Below are 23601 nucleotides of genomic sequence, written 5' to 3' on the forward strand. Positions count from 1 at the left end.
AAATGTTTGAATGGCTTTTCAACAGGCTTAAGTGCAACTTTCTCTCGAACTGGTATTGTGTTTTGGTTCCCTCGTTGGTTGGGTGCTTTGAATTTTCCACCACCTTGATCACTTAAATTTTGGGTACTCTTTTCGGCATTGCTTTCTTCTCCTTTAACATAACATTCAACTCTTTTCCATGATCTCTTCCATCGAGGTTGTTGGCTTCAGGACTGGGTACTTGTTGAAGTGCCCGACCTTGGAGCTGTTTTGAAAAGATACGATAAATATCTCTTGGTTTGGGTTGGAGACCTTGATAGTCTCTTCGTTAAACATGACCAAATAATCACACCAGGACACATAATAACCCTAGGGAATATTGGACATGATAGTTCTGGAAAACATTTTTGTGCTTGGTGGCTGAAAAATGGTGGACCATCTCTCTTGTCAGATAATGGTAACTTGACACTAAGAACCTCGGGAGGCTCATATACCACTTAAGAATTCATGGGCTCTTCTTGCTCGGTCAACCCTGACTCTTCTTGTAACTGTTATAGGTCATAAATATTATCCTACACCGCTTCATTCTAGCGACGTAATTCTTCTGTAGCAGCTAGCATATATGCTAAGGAAGCTCAACCTTTGTTGCTACTGGTGATAGTCCTCACCATTGTGAGATGTGATCAGACTGTTGTTGGGGTTGATTTATGTGGGCTAAGTCATTTTTAGCAAGTCCCACGCTAGGCACCAAATGTATTAAAAAGTAAATCAATGTAACTTTACCAGCGAGGGAAAGTAAAATCATATTCGACTATTCTGTGAATTGTATATCTCATTTCCTTGGTGGTCATCTTATTATATAGTAGTTTTGTACCATTATGCACTCAAGGCCCATCAATGTCCTTTAAGGTAATTGTCCTTGATTAATGTGATCTCTTAATGGTAATTGGAATAAAATGTATTGTCAAATGCTACACCATAATGTTACGAATTAGCCATAAATGTGTTATCCTTGTATCTTAATACAAATATTTCCTATGAGTTATTTTTGGTTCGGCACGATTGGTCTGGTTCATCAGCTTCCTCTGTACGACCTTATTCTGTTGGACAATCTACAATTTGGGGCATACTTTAATGATTTAGGCTAAAACTCGACCTATTCTTGACGACTCAACCAAATAGGACAGACATGTACATAATCCCTCAAGTATGAGTTGTGTAGGTGCGTAATGCTTTTCCGAGACCTACCGAGAGGTCGGACATATACATAATCCTTCAATAATATGTCATGTAGGGGCAAAATGCTTTCTCGAGACCTACTGAGAGGTCAGACGTTTACAATTATTATTATTATTATTATTATTATTATTATTATTATTATCACTATTATTTATACTTGTAAAAAAATATATGTGTGTGTGTCCCCCTGCACGGGCATGGAAACTTAGAAGCCTTAGCAAATCTGTAACACGTTTTGGTGGTGATGACTTGCTTACGGCGGCGAGAAGTCATGTATGGTGGTGTTTGAGACTACTTTAGGGAGCAAATCGTGTGAGGTGAGAGACACCGCTGATGGCTGACGCTACTTGATTGCAGGCTGACAGTTAGGTTGATCGTGTGTTATGGTGGTAGTGAGCGCGATGCTCTTTAAATCATGGAGAGTGTGTATGACTTATACTCTGTCCTTTTTCACTTTGATGGGTGATTTATTTATAAGGGTCTTTAGGACCTAGAATTTCCTCGAAAAAGACCACCGTCCACTTAGTCAAATAGTTGACAGTTGAATCCATATTTTCAAGGGAGACGTGAGTCAATAATGACCCTGACTTTCTCTTTATCCAAGACACGTCTTATCCCTTATGGGCGAGGGAAGACTCACGGTCACAGGCAAGGCGATGCCTCCCTTTGGGAGACCTTTCGTCGTCGCCTTTCCTAGGATAGTCTCAAGACGTCGCCTTAGACAAGGTCTTCTGCAAATATAACACTATATTATTATTATTATTATTATTATTATTATTATTATTATTATTATTATTATTATTGCTACTACTACTTTAATATTTTAAATTATAATTTCATGTAAAATTGTTATAATTGTTTTTTTACAACATAATTATTATAATTATTTTTTTATTAAAATATTTTTTTAATAAACAAAATATATCAAAAAAATACAAAGGTACTTCATTCCATATAACAAAAAGAAAATAGGTTTGATAAAAAAAATTAAGTTTTATTATTAAAGTGATATGAAGCACAGTTCATACAGAACTACTCTGACTTTATACGGATTCCCGCAAATGAATAATATGATTGATTTTTTTAAATTAATCTATCGTATAATTGAATATTAAAATTATAAAAAAAATGATATGAAGCCTATGAGATATTAATGTGTGTATATTCTTTGACCAAGATTTGAACATTAGATATTTTTATTCTAACATATTTGAACCTAATTATCTACCGTATTCGAACAATAGTGTAATATAATTAGGTATTATCAGATCAATGTAACTATAGGTATTATCGAACTTAGTCACATGGTCTTGATGGAGAGTTGAATGGTCTCTTCCACAGGAGTTTTTAGGTATTCAAATTGAGCATTAATTTGATCCTATTCGAAACAAATAGTTTAAATATTTTCATTTTTATCAACATTAAACTCGTACTTTATGAACCATTTTATTCAATTCAAAAGATATTGCAACTTTGTTGTCAATGAATTTAGGTACATAAAATTGGTTTAAAATAAAGGCAACCCTCCATCGTCCGTGTTTGATGCAAAAGTTTGTGGCAAATGACCCATCATCCAACCAAACTTTATCTCTTTGCCTTCATTGTTTCCAACCCTTTTACACCAATATTCCTTTTAGACTATACAAAATTCTAATTGATTCTACCTATTTTTAGTTAAGTGGTTTCATCGACACATGTTGTGCTTAGCAATCAGACAAACTAGGTTGCTATTTGAGGGAGAGACTTGGCGATACCAAACAGATTCGTCACTAATGTTTGTGTCACTTTGTGACACTTGTTAGTTAGTTTGTTATACAATAATTTATTGAATTATAGTCTAAGCAATAATAATAATAATAATAATAATAATAATAATAATAATAATAATAATAATAATAATCCCAAAAAAAATGTTACCTGTTGTCGAAAATTGTTACCTCTCATATATTATATCTTCATAAATGCTAAGAATGTTTGTGGTGCAGTTTGAACCGTTTTTAGCGTTAAATATCATTCAACTCATAAGAGAAAAAAGTGGAGGTTCAGTTTTGTTTAATTTTAGAAATAAAATTGAACTAAACTAAATCAAATCAATGCAGTTTGAGTTGATTCGATTTTTATTGAGTCATGCATATATATATATATATATATATATATATATATATATATATTATATATATATATATATATATATATATAGATATAGAGAGAGAGAGAGAGAGAGAGAGAGAGAGAGAGAGAGAGAGAGAGAGAGAGAGAGAGAGAAGAGAGAGAGAGGAGAGAGAGAGAGCGAGAGAGAGAGAGAGAGAGAGAAGAGAGAGAGAGAGAGAGAGAGAGAGAGAGAGAGAGAGAGAGGAGAGAGAGCGAGAGAGAGAGAAGAGAGAGAGAGAGAGAGGATAAATAAACTATATGTTTATTTGTTTATAAGTTATCAAACAACAAAATTTATCATATTTAAACTACAACTTTTTATTTAATATACAAAAATCATATTAGAAAAAACATAATAAATTCATAAAATATTAGCATAAAAATATATTAAAAAACTCATTAAAATACTCTGAAACAACTTTCATACATCTACTTAACCTTAAATCCCATAGTTTGTTATTGTCATGAAAGTATTCACTAACTAATGACGAATAAACAATATTGGAATATATATATATATATATATATATATATATATATATATATATATATATATATATATATATATATATATATATATATGATAATGCGAAAATGTATCGTATATTTGACTTGACTTGCATTGCTTTTTACTTGATTTCCATAGCATTACGCCGTACTTTGTGTTTATTTCATGTATTTATCGAATAAGAAGTGTCTTTGCAAGCAAAGCGGGAAAAGAGAAAAAAGGAAAGAAAAAGGGAAGAAAATGAAGCAAATGAGAGAAGGTGGCGCTCACCACCCAATGAAAGGTGTGTCGCCCACCACCAAGCGAGAGTGACGCCCTCCACCTAGCAAGGTGTGACGTCCACTACCTAGGGTTGTGGCATCCGTCACCAAACTCATTCCTCCTTATTTTTCTCCATGTTTTTCTCCACGTCCCGTTTAGCTCGTTCAACCAACCGCTCCCACTAAGAGATCTTCAAGGCTACTTTCAAGGAAGGAGTGGGGAGTATATATTAGGGCTTCGGTCTTCAAAGACCGGACCGTCACTTTTAGCCAGATTTTTGTTGTTAGCATTTTAAGCCGATATTTACTTGTAAAGTGATAGATTCTCCACATTGGGACTATTACTACTTTAGTTTTAGCGATTGAATTTGATTGTAACTGTGTACTCGATTTGTCAAGTGTGTCGGCATTATTTAAATTCAAGAACCAACATTAAATCCAATTTTTCGGTTTATATTCCATGTTCTATTTTAATTGCTTATGCATTGTCTTATGTTTAATTATCACAATAACATGTTTATTCTCGAATCCATGCCTGGCTAAACCAATCGATATCGGTATGAAAGACCGTCGAAACGACGGGATTCGTAAATAATTGGTGTTGACTTTTATAAAATATATTTTCTGGTTATAATTTCTTGTTCTAAAATTAAAACTGTTTTCGTACGAGAGTACAAAGCAAACAAGATCACGGTCATTAAAAATGAGAGTTTGAGGTTTTAACCAAATAGCTGAAACTATACATTAATTCTAAATACAGCGATAGCGCTTTAGGATTAATTAGACTTTATTTATTTCCAAAAATTACTTTTAATTCAAATGAGACAGCGAGAGCGAAACATTCTAGTTTAAGAGTATAGTTAGAGTCAATAAACATGAGAGTGTGAGATAAAGTCTTTTAAATAAATAATTTCTACTAAAGAGTATTTTGACGTTTAAGATTACACCAACTATTTATCGAATCCCTGAAGTTTGATTTGTTACATACCGATATCCCGCTATTAAATATTTTTATTAAAATTTTGTTTTCGTTAGTAGTTATTTCTCATCGTCCCTAAAGCCCTAGAGAAATCCTCAGCCTTAGATTTACGTAGTAACATTAGATAACGGTAAGTTCTATTATTAGTCCTTTGGGTTCGATAATCTTTAAAACTACGTGATACGACTCTGGACTTACAGTCACGAATCCTCTAGACATACTAAGTCGCGATCAAGTTTTTGGCGTCGTTGCCGGGGACTAATTTAGTCGATATCGTAACTCCAGTGTTGGCCAGTATAGACTAAGGCAAACAAAACTATTTCCCTTTTTAATTTGTCGAGTGTATGCCAAGTACTTGCTCTCAAGGCGATAAATTAAAGTTACCATTCGAAGAACGCGTTATCTAAGATTAGAACGCCGGATACACGAATACCGTATCAAGTACAATCTTCCCGATCCCAATATCCCTATTTCTGAACCAGTTATACAACCAAAGATGGCCGAAGGACCGCAAAATCGTCCTCTCAAGTACTATGCCATCCCTTCACAGGATGAACCACATAACGACATCGCTGCCCCTGTCATCGAGGCAAATAATTTCGAGCTAAAACCTTTGTTATTGTCAGTCGTACAACAAAACCAATTTTCTCGTAGTCCCACGGAGGACCCGAACCTATATTTATCAATGTTTTTGCAATACGCAGACACGGTGAAAGCGAATTGTGTCAGCCCCGAAGCAATAAGACTATGTATTTTCCCTTTCTCATTAAGAGATAGAGCTAGAGCTTGGCTCCAGTCTCTACTATCCAACTCTGTCACTACGTGGAACGAGTTGAAGAAAGTTTTCTTAGCACGATATTTCCCACCTAGTAAGACAACTATCCTAAGAGCCCAAATAAACGAGTTTAAACAAAAAGACAATGAATCACTTTTTGAAGCTTGGGAGAGATACAAAGACATGATGAGGCTTTATCCACATCACGGTCTAGAAGAGTGGTTGAAAATAGACGCCGCCACAGGTGGCACACTAATGGATAAACCCTACAATGAGGCCTATCAATTTATCAAAAGTATGGCTCAGAATCACTACCAGTAGGGAAGCGAAAGAGCCTCCGTAGAGAAACCTCCAACGAAAGGCGGTATGTACGAAATAAGCAGTCTAGACCATGTCAATGTTAAGGTAGATACTCTCACTCAAAAGATAGAAAACCTGACCATAACACCTGCAACCATCGTGGTTGCCGTAGCACCGAACTACGAGATATGTGGAGTTCCTGGGCATGCTGCCCTGAATGTCAACTTTTGATAGAAATCTCCACAGATCAAGTGAATTATGCTCAAGGAAACCCTTACTCAAATACATATAACCCAGGTTGGAAGAACCATCCGAACTTTTCGTACAAAAACAATAATGCATTGTATGCACCTAGCCAAGCACCAGTTGTGCCACCAGGATATCATAAAGCTGCCACAATTTCTCCTAATGCTCATAGGAAGTCAAACCTTGAAATAATGATGTAAAATTCATAGCTACCCAAGCCCAAACAAATAAGGATTTCCTAAATCAAAACATACACACTAGTGAGCAAATCAAGCAGTTGGCAAACAAAGTAGACGCTTTAGACACCCATAACAAAATGTTAGAAATACAAATTTCACAAGTGGCTCAACAATAAGCACCTACTGTTGTCCCTGCAGGTATATTTCCTGGACAGCCACAACCAAACCCGAAAGGTCATACAAATGCTATTATACTACGAAGTGGGACAAAATTAGACGGACCGACCGACCCTAGGATGCAAAGTTCATCCATGCACCAAGACTCTAGTAAAATAATTGAGAAGGAAGACGAACTAAAGGAAGATAAAAGCGAAGAGGCCGTAGAGAAAGAAGAACCATATGTGCCTCCACCACCATATAAACCACATATCTCGTATCCTTAAAGACTTGTTAAATCTAAAAGTGTAGGGAATTCAATAAATTTGTAGAGCTTCTGAAACAATTGAATATCACAATACCCTTTACAGAAGCCATCACTCAAATGCCCTCATACGCTAATTTTCTTAAAGAGACCTTATCTAACAAGAAGAAGATCGAGGATAACGAAACCGTTACACTTACTGCTGAGTGTAGCGCTATAATTCAAAATAATATGCCTCCTAAACTGAAAGACCCGGGGAGTTTCTCCATACCCTGTGTAATCGAAAAGTTTGTCATAGACAAAACACTATGCAACTTAGGAGCCAGTATTAGCTTAATGCCCTTGTTCATATGCGAAAGGCTTAAAATAGGAGAGTTGAGACCAATTAGGGTGTCCGTACAACTTGCGGATCGTTCTGTTAAATTTCCCGTAGGTATGCTAGAGAACGTTCCAGTGCGCATATGTCAATTTTATATTCTTACTGATTTCATAATCATGGACATAAAGGAGGATTCCAATATCCCTATCATATTTGAAAGACCATTCTTAGCTACTGCCACGGTTATTATAGATGTAAAGAAAGGCAAGCTAACCTTTGAAGTCGGTGAGGAAAAAGTCGAATTCATTCTGATGCAATTCTTAAAGGCACCAGCTATAGACGATACTTGTTGTCTACTAGATGTCATCGACGAATGTGTAAGAGAAATGGAGAATGAACAAACGTTATACTCCGAAATATTGAAAATTCCAAGGCCTCCTACTTTTGAAGATGAAAATTGGCGTCAGGAATACCAAGATGACAACCTAAGTGAATGTCTAGCACTGACACCCAATCATATACCTTGCCTGAAGAAAACAACCTTAGAACTTAAAACGCTACCCAAAAATTTAAGGTACGAATTCCTAGACAATGAACTCGAGCGACCTGTAAAAGTTAATGCAGACTTAGGGCAGATAGAAACCGAAAAACTCCTAAATGTTTTAAGGAAATATCCAACTGCTTCAGGCTACAATATCTCAGATCTAAAAGGAATAAGCTCTTCCATATGCATGCATCGCATTATGCTAGAGGAAGACAGTAAAACCTCTAGAGAACATCAAAGAAGGATAAATCCCATTCTGAGTGATGTAGTAAAGAGAGAAGTACAAAAGTTATTAGAATCAGGGATTATCTACCCAATATCTGATAGTCAATGGGTCAGCCCAATACATGTCGTACCAAAGAAGGGAGGCGTCATAGTTGTTAATAATGAAAAAGGCGAATCTATAGCACAAAGAGTGGTAACTGGAAGTAGAATGTGCATTGATTATAGAAAATTAAACAAAGCCAATAGAAAGGATCATTTTCCTTTACCTTTTATTGATCAAATGCTTGAACGAATGGCTAAGCATTCTCACTTCTGCTATTTAGATGGTTATTTAGAATTCTTTCAAATCCCTATTCATCCTGACGACCAAGAGAAAACAACCTTCACTTCTACCTATGGTACATTCGCCTATCGACGAATATCGTTCAGACTATGTAGCGCTCCCACAACATTCCAAAGATGCATGATGTCAATTTTCGCTGATTTTATAGACGACATCATGGAAGTATATATGGACGATTTCTCTGTTTGTGGGAAGATTTTTGAAGGATGTTTATCGAATCTAGAAATGGTACTTGAACGATGCGTAAAAGTGAACCTCGTGTTAAACTTGGAAAAATGCCATTTCATGGTCCGACAAGGAACCGTACTTGGACACATAGTGTCTAATAAAGGGATTGAAGTTGACAAAGCTAAAATAGAAGTTATAGAAAACCTTCAACCTCCGAAAACCATAAGAGAAATACGAAGTTTCCTTGGACACGCCGGTTTCTACCGACGATTCATTAAAGATTTCTCAAAAATCACCAAACGACTAACTGGCCTATTAATGAAAGACGCTGAATTCGTCTTTGAGGAAAAATGCCTAAAGGCGTTTGAACAATTAAAAACATCTCTACCATCGCACCTATCATGCAACCGCCCGATTGGAGATTACCGTTTGAATTCATGTGTGACACTAGTGATTATGCCGTAGGCGCAGTCTTAGGACAAAGAAAGGATAAGAAGCTTCATGCAATATATTACGCAAGTAGAACCTTAGATCCTGCGCAGATGAACTACACCACCACATAAAAGGAATTTTTAGTTGTCGTGTTCGCTTTGGATAAATTTCATTCTTACCTAGTAGGAGCAAAAATAATTATCCATACTGATCATGCCGCAATTAGGTACCTATTAAGTAAAAAGGACACCAAACCAAGACTCATAAGGTAGATTTTACCCCTACAAGAGTTTGATTTAGAAATCAAAGATAAGATAGACCCTGAAAATGTCGTAGCTGATCACTTGTCAAGGATGAAAGATATTGAACCTGAACGAGTGCCTATCAATGATGATTTCCCTTATGAACGACTCATAGCCCAGTTAGAAAGTAATACAACTAAATTCCCATTAACTTATAATGATACCTGTAAGACCCCAATTTTGTCCCTAAGATCCCTCATGGCATCATAACATTGCATTTGCAAAGCCTCAAGGATCATGAGCATCTTGGTTCCCTTTACCTTTGGGTGGGATCTCTTGAGAGTGGTTTGAGATCACCAAGCATGCTTGAATTGTATATTATTGCTTTTCTCATTTTGTTTACTAACCAAAAGCACAAAAATATGTCACTAACATTTCTTGTTTGTAGCTTGGGCAATCACAAGGTCAAGAGCTTCTATGAGATCCTCTGTGCAAAGATATGGCCAAGTGGAGATGAAAGCAAGCATGGTAATGGTTCCCAAAGATCTCATCCATCAAATATGCCTCCATGGTATCTCAATTCATCATTTTGATCAAAGCAAGTCAAAGGGTTTGGGTGTTGTTTCTCAAGGAAGCCCTAATTCATCTGTGTACCAAGTGTGCCTTGCCCATGAAGCAACCTCAGCCCATGATCAAATAAAATCAAGGGAAGTTCTTTAATTCATAATTTTATGCATATTTGAACTTATTTGAGTGTCCTCAATCATCAATTCATCAAGATATGAGTTGTGGACTTGAGAAGTTGATCAGTCAATTCATCTGACTATTTGGAAATGCACTGAGACCTAACTTTTTATGTATTGGTCAAATGGAGATGATCCCAAAATAAAAAATGTTCTTAAGGACAATATTAACAACTTTCATGTTCATCAAAAATTTATTTGAGGCTTGGAAGGTCATCATCCATTCCAAGACATTATAGGTCATTTTGACTGAAACCCTAATTTTGGGTCAACTTACCAAGAACATAACTCATTAATTTTTTATGATTTTAAGGTGGGATCAAATGCATTGGAAATTTTAAGATGTCTAATTCAAATGTTATGTTGAACAAAATTTCAAAATCTCAAAGAAAATACATGTGATAATGCAAAACATTATAGGTCACTTTGGACCAAATGCATTGAAAGGCAAAAAAGTCCAACTTCAAGTGCCCATAACTCCCTCATCAAAAATCCAAATTATGCAAACTTTAAGTCCATTTTTATTGTCTTGAAAAGATATACAACGTTTATGTTGGATGTTTTTCCATTTGGAGCTTGCATCATCAAAACAGAAGGGCTTGAACATTGGCTAAATTTGGAAACTTCACTTTTGCATGTTTTGCACCTTGCACTTTAAACTCAAAATTCACTAATTTCCACACTTCAAATGAGTTTTGGTCCAACATAACATTTGTTCCTTATGTCAAGACCTTTCCAACCATTACCCACATGCCTATGTTTCCATTTTTCAAATGGCACTTTCGAAGAGGGGACGATTTTGGTGCAATTATGGAAACTTGTTTGAAACTCATTGCACACTCCAAACCAATTGCATGTACACGTCCAAACCATCTCACATTCATTTCAGCTTGCATTTGCAATGGATTTTGGGCCTCACATGCACCTGTACAGGCCCATGCATGGAGGAACCAATTCACATGCACACGAGTTTGATCATGCATTGCATCAGCTCTTGCTATAAATACACTTGCTTGCCTCACTTGAAAATCAACCTAAAGGCGCCTGATATGCTGCACAACTCAATCCATAGCCATTACCAAAGGAACTAAGTTCACATTTTCTTCAAATTTTCAGATATGAAATTCAATTGAATTTGATTGAATCTTCAGATCTAAAGTTCCTAGACCTTCATCATATGATACATTGAACTTCTGTTTGGCAAAAGGAGGCAAGGAGAGTAGCTCAAAGCTTCACAATTCAAAGGTGTGCTTCAACTGGTTTTTTCTTCAAAACTCATTAATCTTTGATCCATTTGCCTTGATATTGTGTTGTCTGAAGTCCTCTCTATAGAGGCATCATTGTTGTATGCTCAATTTTCAAAATCAAGCAAGTTCATGATGAACACCATCAAGTTTCAACCTCTGATTTCTCTCACTATGGAGATCTAGAGTGGAAATAGATGGCACAGGGGTGATGTACATCACCCCAGCTTTAATTTGGTACCTGGATCGTGTGTTTTGGTGCACATTTTCTCTTCTGCAAATTTGAGCTCCCACCGGAGCTAGCCGGAGAAGATGGTGGCGCTGGCCGCCGTCTGGTCTCCAGATCCAATCGTGGCCGTCCAATTTCATTTCCAGATTAGATCTAGGCTGTCCAATGTTATGACTTTGTTTTAATGTTTGTGTGATGCATTGACTTGGACGTATGGTGGAAGCGCGCTCAGAGACCGTGTGATGTGCCAGCTCAATTAATGAGCCATCATCCAACGCCTCTCCTTTTTTCTAATTTTTAATTTCTGATTTCTATTTTCTTTTATTTCTTTTATTCCATTTAACTTCAAAAATTCATAACTTCTTAATTTTAATTCCAAAAAATATGGGACCAATTGCATTCTTCTCCATTTAAATTCTAGTTTCTAAAAATGATTTTTAATATTTTTTATTTTGTCATTTGATATTTTTTGTGAATTTTCTCTTTTCTGGTTATTTTTAATTCATTTTAAATAGTTTTTGATATTCAAAAAATACAAAAATATTTTCCTAGCCTATTTGAATGATGATGGATCTATGAAAAATATTCTCATCAATTTTTTAATTGATTTGAGATTTAATTGAGATTTTAGTTCAATTAGGTTATTTTTATTCATTTTTAATTGATTAAAAATAGTTTCTGACTTTTAAAAATGCTGAAATTTTTTGTCAAACTTTGTTTGACCTTGTTGAACTTAGGATAAATCACTTGGACTTTTCAAAGTTGATTTGAAGTGATTTTGAAGTTTGACCTTCCTTTAATATTTTAATTCAAGTTTATTTTAATATTAAAAAATGCCAAAAAATATTTTGTTCATTTCTTGACTTCCAATCTTCATCTCACTTCTGTTTTTTTGATTGCTCATGACCCTCAATGTCATTGGTCAACACATGTTGATTGGTACATCTTATTTCATTTAATGCACTTTATTCTTTCCATTTCCATTCCCATTATTCATCTCCTTCTTCTTCTTTTTTTCTTTTTTTGATCAATGAGTTGAAGGTTGATAAGTTAGCATTGATTAGGGAGACTTAATCTTTCTTGATCCAAATCTAATTCATCTTGATCAATTGATCAAGTGAATGGTTTTGCATTAAGGATAGGTTGTTTCCTAAATCATGCAAATGACTTAAACCAATACAAGATCAATTCTCTTTTTCTTTTGGCATGGCAAGTTGTTGAAACTTGGTTCACTAATCAAGACTTCTAACTTGTGTTGTTGCCTACATTATTATTGACCGGCCTCAGATAGTTGTGACTTCTACATAAGTCCAATTACGATTGCTTAACATAGCGCTAAATTTGCCTTATGGCACACTAACTATTAACCACTAACTATTGACATTTACTTTTTGCACTTTACATTTATGCAATTTATTATTCTTGTACATATTATTTATTTGCTTTTTCCTTTGCTCATTGGAGCACATGTTTATGTTAATGCCATTTGCCTTTTGCTCACTTGAGCATATAATTGTGTATATATCTTTTGTGCTTGTGTTTTGTTTGTTTGATTGTGAACCAAATGCAAAGAATTGGACAAAATGGACTTAGACATTAGGACTTTACCCAAGTTAATGGAGTTTGAAGAGCAACTAGGCCTCATGCCTTTAGAGTGCTTAAATGTCAAAGAGCAACTAGGCCTTATGCCTTTAGAATGCCTAAAGCTTGAAGATGAACATTGAAAGGACCATATTCTAAACTCCCTCTTGTCCATTCTTTGATTGTTAATAGAACCTTTTGATGCATGTGTTTTCTTGTGCTAGGGATTCCAACTTGAGCCTAATTGAGGAACCGTTGCCATGAGCTCCTAAGAGAGAGGAACCCCAGATACCTTGAGGAGCCTTGTCCAAGAATTCATTGATTGTTGATTGCTTGAGTTTATGCTTATGTGATTGCTTATTCCAAAGGATGGGAGCTACTTGGATCATCAATATGATCTCAAGAGAGGAACTCCATTTGTGGTCTTGTTCTCTTTTCCCTTACCTCTTGTATGTTTAGGACTTTAGCCATTCTTCTTCTCTCCACTCTAACCCAAGCCAAAACTTTTGTGCAAACATTTAACAATTCTTTTCAAACATTAGAAACCTAAGCCTTATGCTTTTGATTTTCAAACTTTCTTTTCATAACACTTATTTTGAATTGAATCTTTAATCTACTTTGACCATATTTTGTAAATACTTTTCATTGGTAAATATAACCCATCCAAATATCTTTTTGTGGTTTCAATGGCCACTTTCTTAGTTAAACTTTTCATAACCATTACCTATTAGATTTGAGTTATCCTTGAAGTAGATATAATACTCACCTTTATCCTTAGTGATGGACAATGAGTCTTCCATGCTTATTATAGGGTTAAGCCCTCACTAGCATGTTGAAGCTATCCTCACATGATGGATTTGTGGTTTTTAGGTTGAGTTTTCTCCCTTGGATAACAAAAGACCTTAAGGCTTTTGAACCAATCAATTCACCAACTCATTTTGAGATTTTTACCCCGAACTACGAGGTTTTGATCCTAATATTTTTAAGATGGTACGTAGGCAATGGGTTCATCCATTCAAACACAAAAATGTAAATAAATTGTATATTCTCTTCTCATCTCTTCAATCATGTTTGCACAAATAAATTTTCACAAAATACCAACCTTACAACAAATGTGAAAAGGGCTCCCTAGGAGTACCTAGGATGTTTTGGGTGCTTAAAACCTTCCCATTGCATAACCAACCCCCTTACCCAGATCTCTGACATTTTTACTAGTTTTTGATTCGATAAAACTTTTAGGTTTTTGTTCGCTTTCTAACCATTCCTTTGGATAAATAGAAGTGCGGTGGCGACTCGACTTGTATGGTTTACCTTGGATTTAGTCAATATCTCTAATGGTAACGAATACCCCGCTACAGAAAAGTGGCGACTCTGCTGGGGATACTTATTTGCCTAGTGGGTTTTGCCTACTTTTCATATTGTGTTGTATTGTATTGTATATTGTTTTGTGACATATTTTTTATGCAATTTGGGATCACTGTATTGTATGTAATGATTGAATTGCTTGAATATTAATTCCTTGTATGCTTGGTGATCTTTGTGAGATGAGTTCTATACCCAAACTCGAGTGCACTTAGGATAGGAGAATGGCATAGTCTTGTTGACTTGTGTGGAGTTATTCCTTAGCAAGTTGACTTGCAAGTCAATTCACTTGGTGGAGGTCATGTTGGGATCAATAATGTCACACAAGTAGTTGTGGTTAGACATTACTCTTTCCAATATAGACCTTAGAAGCCAATGACCTTAGTTTACCAAGCCCATCTTGGCCTATTTTTAGGATGTAGTGCGAAAGTCGTTCAAATGTAAGATTTGATACGATTGTTATGCGATACTACACTCATAAGAGTCTCTCTTGAGAATATTTTTGGAATACGAGTAGTTGTTTCTTCGATAATATCCGAAAGATGGGATGATGACTATGGGAACCTCTTGTAGAACATGTCTGACAGGTTTAAACCCTAGTACACTCCTTTTGGGTGGTTCTAAACCGAGACTCCATGCTCGTGACTTGCAACAAACCCTTGATTCATGGTTGATCCGTTCATGTATCCTTAATATCAATGGAACTTGGGTGTCGATAAGGTGTAAACCATAATCCACCAAAATGGATGATTGATATTAAGGATAATATGATCCATCCCATGACCTTTGTTTGATGTGCTTTGCTTGATCCTTGAGTGTGATTGTTGCATTCATGCACCCATTTGCATCCATATCATCAAAATAATAAGAAAATTTTCAAGGAACTTAAGAGGTCTATTTGCAAAATTTTCAGACATGGAAAGATAAAGAAGGAATACAAAGAAGTATAGCTTCAGGCAACCAGACTTGAAAGAGCTAAGGAATTTGACATCCTATGTATTAGATCCCTTGGGTTTCAAAGCTCATTTTGGGAAGCTTCTTCCTCTTCTGACTACTCAAGTCGACGGAGGATTGATGAGTGTATTGGTGCAGTTTTATGATCCTTTGTATCGTTGCTTCATGTTTCCCGATTTTCAACTTCTGCCTACGCTTGAGGAGTATGCTTACCTTGTGGGCATACCTATCCTAGATCAGTTGCCGTTCAGTGGCTTGGAGAGTATCCCTACTTCTCGAGAGATAGCTGATATATTGCATATAGATGAGTCTCTGGTTGGTGCTCATATGACTACCAAAGATGGAATTCAAGGTCTCCCTTCTGAGTTCCTCATTGCTCAAGCTACTATGTGTGGGAAGGCCATGAGTGAGGATGCCTTTGAGGCCATATTTGTACTTCTCATTTATGGGCTAGTGTTATTCCCCAACATCGACAAGTTTGTGGATGCGAACGCTATTAGGATCTTCTCTACTCTTAATCCTGTTCCGACTCTGTTGGGTGACACTTATTTTTCTTTGCATATGAGGAATGCAAAGGGTGGTGGTGCCATTGTGTGCTGTTTGCCTCTGTTATATAAGTGGTTTATTTCTCACTTACCGCAGACAGTCGCTTTCAAGGAGAACAAAGGATGTCTCCCGGTTGTCCACGAGACTTATGTCTCTCACTAATGATGATATCTTTTGGTACAACCGTGTGTATGATGGTGTGCAGATTATCGACTCTTATGGTGAATTCTCCAATGTGCTTCTTCTTGGTACATGTGGTGGGATTAACTACAACCCTATTTTGGCACGTCGTCAACTTGGGTTCCCCCTAAAGGATAAACCCAATAACATTTTGTTAGAAGGTGTGTTCTTTCAGGAGGGTAAAGATCCCCAAGGCTTGAAAGCTAAGATGGTCCGCGCTTGGCGCAAGGTTCATAGGAAAGGAAGGAAGGAGCTGGGTCCTAAGAATTGTGTCGCTTTGGAGCCTTACACTGCTTGGGTTAGGAAGAGAGCTTCTGAGTATCTCATGCCTTACGAGTACCCGAGACCTACACCTTTGGTTATGGCTGGGCCTTCAACCCTCCCTGATCAAGGAGTAGAGGAGTTGAGAGACAAAGACCGTTCACGTGCTTGGATTCATGAACGTGAAGAGTTGCTTCAGTAGATTAAAGAGAAGGATGCTTTGATAGAGTTTCTTGAGCATCATGTCATTGATGATCCTGATGATGCGTGGACTTCTCTGCTTCCTCAGTCTTCTAGGTTCTGGAAGAGGAAGTACGATCGACTCGCCAAGGAGAAGGCCGATATGGAGGCAGCCTATGAGGAGGAGGTGAAGAGGCTTCGTGCATCTTATCTTCCTGTGTCCCGAGCTTTAAATGATTGTTTCTAGGGATCCATAGGATGGTCATTTTCCTTTTCTCTTATATTGTATCTTGGTTACCAATGTTGTACTTCTTTGGTGTAAAAAAAATATTTTCCAGATATCATTGATGAGATTGTTTCCATATGTGATACAAATGTAATATTTCCCAAAAGTTGCAAATAGAACTCTAAAAGTTCCTCTGATATAAAAAACAAATCATATGCACAAGCATTGCATGCATCATGTGCATAAGTAGGTTTTGTTCCAGGGTTCTTGTCCTACGGTCTAACTCTGTGTTCTTCATTTATTTTGAAGACAAGCTGACTCACCGGTACTACACCAGAGCCAGTTCTTCGAGACTGATGGATCATTTGGAACAAGAGAACCGCGAGCTGAAAGAGGAGGTAGCCAGCTTGACTGCCTTGATGGAGTCATTCTTGGCCGCTTAGAGCCAGTCTTCTCCAACGCCATCAACTCCTCCCCAGAGGAAGGTCATTTCTGAGATCGTAACTTCTACCGTACCTGCTGCATCTGCTCACTTTGCGCCGTCTATGCCAGCCGGGTTCCCGTGGGGAATGCCTGCCAACTTCATGCCTGAGGGTTTCGCCCCTATTCTTGCTTCTTTGCCGGCATCTAGCCCGGTCTTTTCAGTGCCACCTCCCGTTGTGCACATGTTACCAAGGGTTGAAGATACCATCTACCATTCTGAGCCATCTGAGGGCCCATACGTTTATGAGAAGATGGATGATATGAAAGACCAATTCCTTGAGCTTCGCAAGGAACTGAAAACTTTGAGGGGGAATGACCTTTTTGGTAAGAGTGCTGCTGAGTTGTGCCTTGTGCCCAACGTGAAAATCCCTATTAAATTCAAAGTGCCTGACTTTGAGAAATATAAGGGAAACACATGCCCACTCAGCCATCTTGTGATGTATGCTCGCAAGATGTCAACGCAAACTGATAATGACCAACTGCTCATCCATTATTTCCAGGACAGTCTGTCCGGTGCCGCTCTCCGGTGGTACATGGGTTTGGAGAGTTCGAACATCCGATCTTTCAACGATCTTGGCGAGGCCTTCGTCAAGCAGTATAAATACAATGTGGATATGGCTCCTGATAGAGACCAATTGAGAGCAATGTCGCAGAAGGATAAAAAGACCTTCAAAGAGTACACCCAGAGGTGGCGCGAATTGGCAGCTCAGATAGTGCCACCCCTTGAGGAGAAAGAGATAACCAAGATCTTCTTGAAGACCTTGAGCTTGTTTTATTACGAGAGGATGATAGCCAGTGCTCCCTCAGACTTCACCGAAATGGTGAATATGGGAATGAGACTGGAGGAGGGGTTCCGTGAAGGACGTTTAACTCGAGAAGAAGGCTCTTCAGCAAAGAGATATGGAAACTTTGCGAAGAAGAAGGAGGGAGAGGCACATGTCGTGTCTTCCCATATCAAGAGAAGACCCTCTGTGAAGAGGAAGATTGCTCGCCCAGTCCATAATCAGCATCAGGTGGCTCATATAGCCCCTGTCTTCAGGGAAGCTCAACATTATCAACCACCGCAAACTCAGCAATATCAACAACAACAACGTCCACAACAGCAGGCCTACCAGCCTCGCAACAACAACAATAATGCCAGCACCAGCTATGCGAGGAAAGGGTCACCTTTGATCCAATTCAAATGACTTATGCTGAACTCTATCCATCTCTGATCAATAGAAAATTAATCACTCTGCGAGACCCTCCCACTGTACCTGCTAACCCCCAGTGGTGGTACAAGCCTGAGCTTTCATTGTGTGTATCATTCTGGTGCTCCCGGTCACGATGTGGAAAATTGTTATCCCCTGAAGACCATGGTGCAAGACCTTGTGAGAAGTGGGATTTTGTTTTTCGAGGACGTGGGTCCGAACGTGAAGAAGAACCCATTGCCCGAGCATGAGAAATCTGTTAACATGGTTCAGGGCTGCCCTGGCAAGTACAAAGTCAAATATGTCAGTCATATCCGACAATCATTGGTTGAGATGCATCGATTGCTGTGTGATTATAGTCATTATGAGCATGACCATGATGGATGTCGAGTATGTTCTGTCAATCAGAGGGGTTGTCGCCAGGTGCGTAGGGATGTGCAAGAGATGTTGGACGAAGGAGTCATTGAGATCCTTCAGAATAGAAATGTTGACGAAGATGCTCTCGAAGTCAATGTAATTTCTCTGGTATTCCGGATACCTGAGCCTGTTGTTATCAAGTATGATGGTAGCAAGCAGAAGGTTTCCCCTGTTCTGACCATCAAGCCTGCCGGCCCTGTACCGTACTCTTCTGAGAAGGCGGTTCCCTATCGCTACAATGTTGCGGCAGTGGAGAATGGGAAAGAGGTGTCCTTGCCCTCTTCATCTGTTGTTAACATTGCTGACGTTAGTGGTTTGACCCATAGCGGTCGTGTGTTTTCAGCACCGTTGAAACCTCAAGTTGATGCTCGAGGAAGTGTTGATGCTGATTTTGTCGAGCGCCCGATTGGGAATGCTGTGAGCACCCCGAATCCGGCACTTGTTGTTAAGCCCTCCTCCGTGTTGAAAACTCCTGCTTCTGTTGGCCCGAGTGGCAATACGAAAGAAGATTGTGATGATATGCTGAGGCTCATCAAGAGGAGTGAATACAATGTTGTAGACCAGCTTCTACAAACGCCATCCAAAATATCTGTGTTATCACTACTTTTGAATTCAGAACCACACCGAGAAGCTCTGCAGAAGGTGTTGGATGTGGCGTACGTGGATTACGACGTCACGATAGAAAAATTTGATAGCATTGTTGCAAACATCACCGCTTGTAACAATTTGAGTTTTTGTGACGATGATCTCCCCGAGGAGGGAAGAGACCATAACTTGGCATTACACATATCTATGAGCTACAAAGACGACGCCATGTCCAATGTGTTGGTAGACACCGGGTCATCATTGAATGTATTGCCGAAGACCACTCTTTCGAAGTTGTCATATCAAGGGCCTCCCATGAGGCAGAGTGGAGTAGTTGTGAAGGCTTTCGATGGGTCTCGCAAAACTGTGATTGGGGAAGTTGATCTCCCGGTCAAAATTGGACCAAGTGATTTCCAGATTACCTTCCAGGTTATGGATATTCACCCATCGTATAGTTGTCTCTTAGGCAGACCATGGATTCACGAGGCTGGCGCCGTGACATCCACCCTACACCAGAAACTGAAATTTGTAAAGAACAAGAAGCTGGTGGTGGTAGGGGGAGAAAAGGCTCTCCTGGTTAGCCATTTGTCTTCTTTCTCATATATAGACGTTGAGGATGAAGTTGGAATGCCGTTCCAAGCTTTATCTATTGCTGAACCTGTCAAGAAGAGAACTCCTTCATTTGCTTCCTACAAAGATGCGAAGTTGGCCATTGAGCATGGTGCAACTGCCGGATTGGGGCAAATGATCAAGTTGGAAGACAACAAGTCCCGGGCTGGCATAGGCTTTTCTTCTGGGGTCTTCAACAAGCAAGGTTTGTTCAAGAGTGGAGGATTCATCCACACCGGTCAAGACGAAGAGGTTGCTGCTATTTTGGAAGAAGATGCAAAGGATTCTGGCCATTTCGTCATCCCTGGAGGAATCTACAATAATTGGGTCGCTGTGGATATTCCAATAGTTATCCATAAGTCGAAGTAATGTTCATTATGTTTGAAAACCCTTCTCCCATTCCAAAAGGAGGAGTGGTAACATTGTTGGCGCATAAATTCAATGATATTTTCATTCAATAAATTCATGTTAAATGTTTGTTTTCCAACTATTTTCCCTTTTCGCTTTTTGCATGAAATTGGTGATCACAAAAAACATAAAAAATAAGAATAAAATCAATCTTTTTCATCTGCATAATGATTTGCCTTGTTTTGAGTTCTAAAGTTTTCTTTTATATCCAAAATCATTATGCAGGTTAATCAAACCCATTGAACATAATGATCCAACACCATCTCCCAACTTTGAATTCCCTGTATTTGAGGCAGAAGAAGATGATGTTGAAGAGATTCCTGAAGAGATTACCCGTCTACTCGAGCATGAAGAGAAGATCATTCAGCCGCACCTTGAGAATCTGGAAACAGTCAACTTGGGGTCTGAGGATTGTGTGCGAGAAGTGAAGATTGGGGCACTCCTGGAAGAGTCTGTTAAGAAGGGGTTGATTGAGTTGCTACGAGAATATGTTGACGTCTTTGCCTAATCATATGAAGACATGCCTGGTCTAGATACTGATATCGTGCAACATTTCTTGCCTTTGAAGCCTGAGTATGTGCCTGTGAAGCAGAAGCTCAGACGAACTCATCCCGATATGGCAGTGAAGATCAAGGAGGAAGTTCAGAAACAAATTGATGCAGGGTTTCTGGTGACTTCTACATATCCTCAATGGGTGGTGTAAGACCCCAATTTTGTCCCTAAGATCCCTCATGGCATCATAACATTGCATTGCATAGCCTCAAGGATCATTGAGCATCTTGGCTCCCTTTCCCTTTGGGTAGGGATCTCTTGTGAGTGGTTTGAGATCACCAAGCATGCTTGAATTGTATATCATTGCTTTTCTCATTTTTTGTTTACTAACCAAAAGCACAAAAATATGTCATTAACATTTCTGTTTGAAGCTTAAGAATCACCAAGTCAAGAGCTTCAAGGAGATCCTTTGTACAAAAGATGAGGTATTTTCTTGGGATGAGGATCACATTATTAATATAAGGAGCTTACATGAGCTAGGGTTTCATTTTGAAGCAATTTCACCAAGTGATAGAAGCTCAAGTTCATCAAGGCATTTCAAGGTCATCTGAGGACCAAAAGTCAACTGTGCAGTCAACTGAGGGATATGAGGTGGGGAAATGAGTTAAGACACCTCAATCATGTTCAAGTGAGGTCTATTCATCATTCTAAACATCCATCTTGAAGATTCAAAGGTCATGGCAAAAGTTACTAAAAATGGAAAATGACCTATAATTCAAAGTTTCCAAATTTGGCAAGTTTTTGGTCCACTTTCAACTTGACTTTGCAATATCAAAGAAGTTTCAAATGGATTTTTGGTGAACATGAAAGTTGTAGATCTTTGTCTCCCCTTTCCAAAAAGTCCTAATTCACGTCCATATGATGACTGGTTGAGACGTTATGGTCATTTGATCACAAGGTGTGCATGGAAATTCAAAATGGCATAACTTTTGATACAATGCTCCAATTTGGTTCATTCTTTTTGCAAAATGCTCCTCATGTTCAAGGCATCTCAAAATGATATCATTTGGCTCAGTTGTGCAAAGGAATAATGACCAAGAGTTCACTAGTTCACACATGTGCAAATTGAAGCAATACTTCATTATTCATTTTTGGCTTAAGATGCAAGCAAAACAATCATCAAATCATGACCATTGGATAATTTTGAGTGAAGTCCAAGCTTAACATGGAGCTGTACACGTGGATTATGGCAAGGAAAGCTCATTGTGCATTTTTTCAAATTGCTTCAATACTCATTAATCATGATTAACCATTGGCTTAAGTGATTAGCATGAGGTATAAAAGGCCAAACCCTAATCATAACTGCATAACAGAACCATTTCAGATCAAAATCAAGAACTCTCTCAAAACTTTCTCTCTCATCGATTTGCATTTTTCTTCACACAATTCTCTAAGATCTTTGCATATTCTTGTTCCTGGTGCTTCACTGAGCAAGATTCATCATTCATTCGTTGCAATTCATCAAGAATTCGAGTAGTGCAAGAGCATGAACATGGCAATGGAAGTTGGAAATTGAGGTGGATTCAAGTGGTTTCAACTAATTCTTTTTGCACAAAGCTTCAACAGAAGTTCATAGGAGTGGATCTGGAGCTTCATAGCCTGTGAGATCGTGAATTCAGGAAGCTTCAATTCCAGGTAATGCAAATTTCATCCTCTCCTTTTGCTGTTTTTTTATCATAGATGTGTAGATCCTGTTGTGTAGAGCACGAGTATGTGTTTAGAATTGAGTTTGGCTGAGAATTGAGCATGATATGTTGAATATAAGTTTGGATCTCAAATATGTTTCTCTTCGATCTGAAGAATCTAGGTAGAATTAGAAGGAATTGAGGTCATATTTGGATTCACCATTGAAAACTGAGTTGATTGATATAAGCCTTTTGGATTTCTGGAAATTTTCACGGCGGAGCCACCGTGTGTCTCAACGGAGAAGACGACCGGAGTTGTAGCTCCGGTGTCTGCGTGTTATCTAGGGTTTTATGACTGTGTGCCATGTGTGCGCTTGCTTGGACGGTTGATTGGTTGAGATTGCATTGACCTTGCCACGCGTGCGTTGAAACGCTGAATGTGCATGCTGAGTGTGTTAAGTGAAACGACGCGTTTTGATGTTTAAACGTGAGCCATTGATTCATGATTGCGCGCCAAGATCTGATGGTTGTGGATTTTCTGAATTTTATTTGAACATTATCATTTCCCTCCATTTTCCATGCATATTTCAATTGTTTTTGTTTGTTTTGTTTAATTCATAAAAAATGCAAAAATGATCCAAATGAGTCCCAATTTTTTTTCATGATTTTGTATGGATGTCTACGTTTTTATGGTGCTGATTTCATGAATTGTTGATGTCTGGATTTTTATTTGTGAATTTTTGAATGAACATTGTGTTAATTTGATCTATTGCTTTCAATGCCTTGTGAAATCCTCATCTTTAAGCCATCTGATCCAATCTTTTGCATGCTTGACATTCACACATGATATGAATTTTTGGTCACTGGTTTGGAATTTTTCTCATATGTTATCATCACTTTTGACACATAGAGAAAA

At 38.0% G+C, this 23601-nt stretch overlaps 1 non-coding gene across 1 annotated transcript; it reads right to left on the minus strand.

Moving 5' to 3' along the window:
- Positions 1–5996: 5996 nt before the first annotated feature.
- LOC127124638 (small nucleolar RNA R71) lies at positions 5997–6103 on the minus strand. Its single transcript, XR_007804106.1, has one exon. It is a non-coding gene; the product is annotated as a small nucleolar RNA R71 (small nucleolar RNA).
- Positions 6104–23601: the final 17498 nt, after the last annotated feature.

Source organism: Lathyrus oleraceus, chromosome 2, assembly GCF_024323335.1.
Source record: "Lathyrus oleraceus cultivar Zhongwan6 chromosome 2, CAAS_Psat_ZW6_1.0, whole genome shotgun sequence".
Taxonomy (NCBI): domain Eukaryota; kingdom Viridiplantae; phylum Streptophyta; class Magnoliopsida; order Fabales; family Fabaceae; genus Lathyrus; species Lathyrus oleraceus.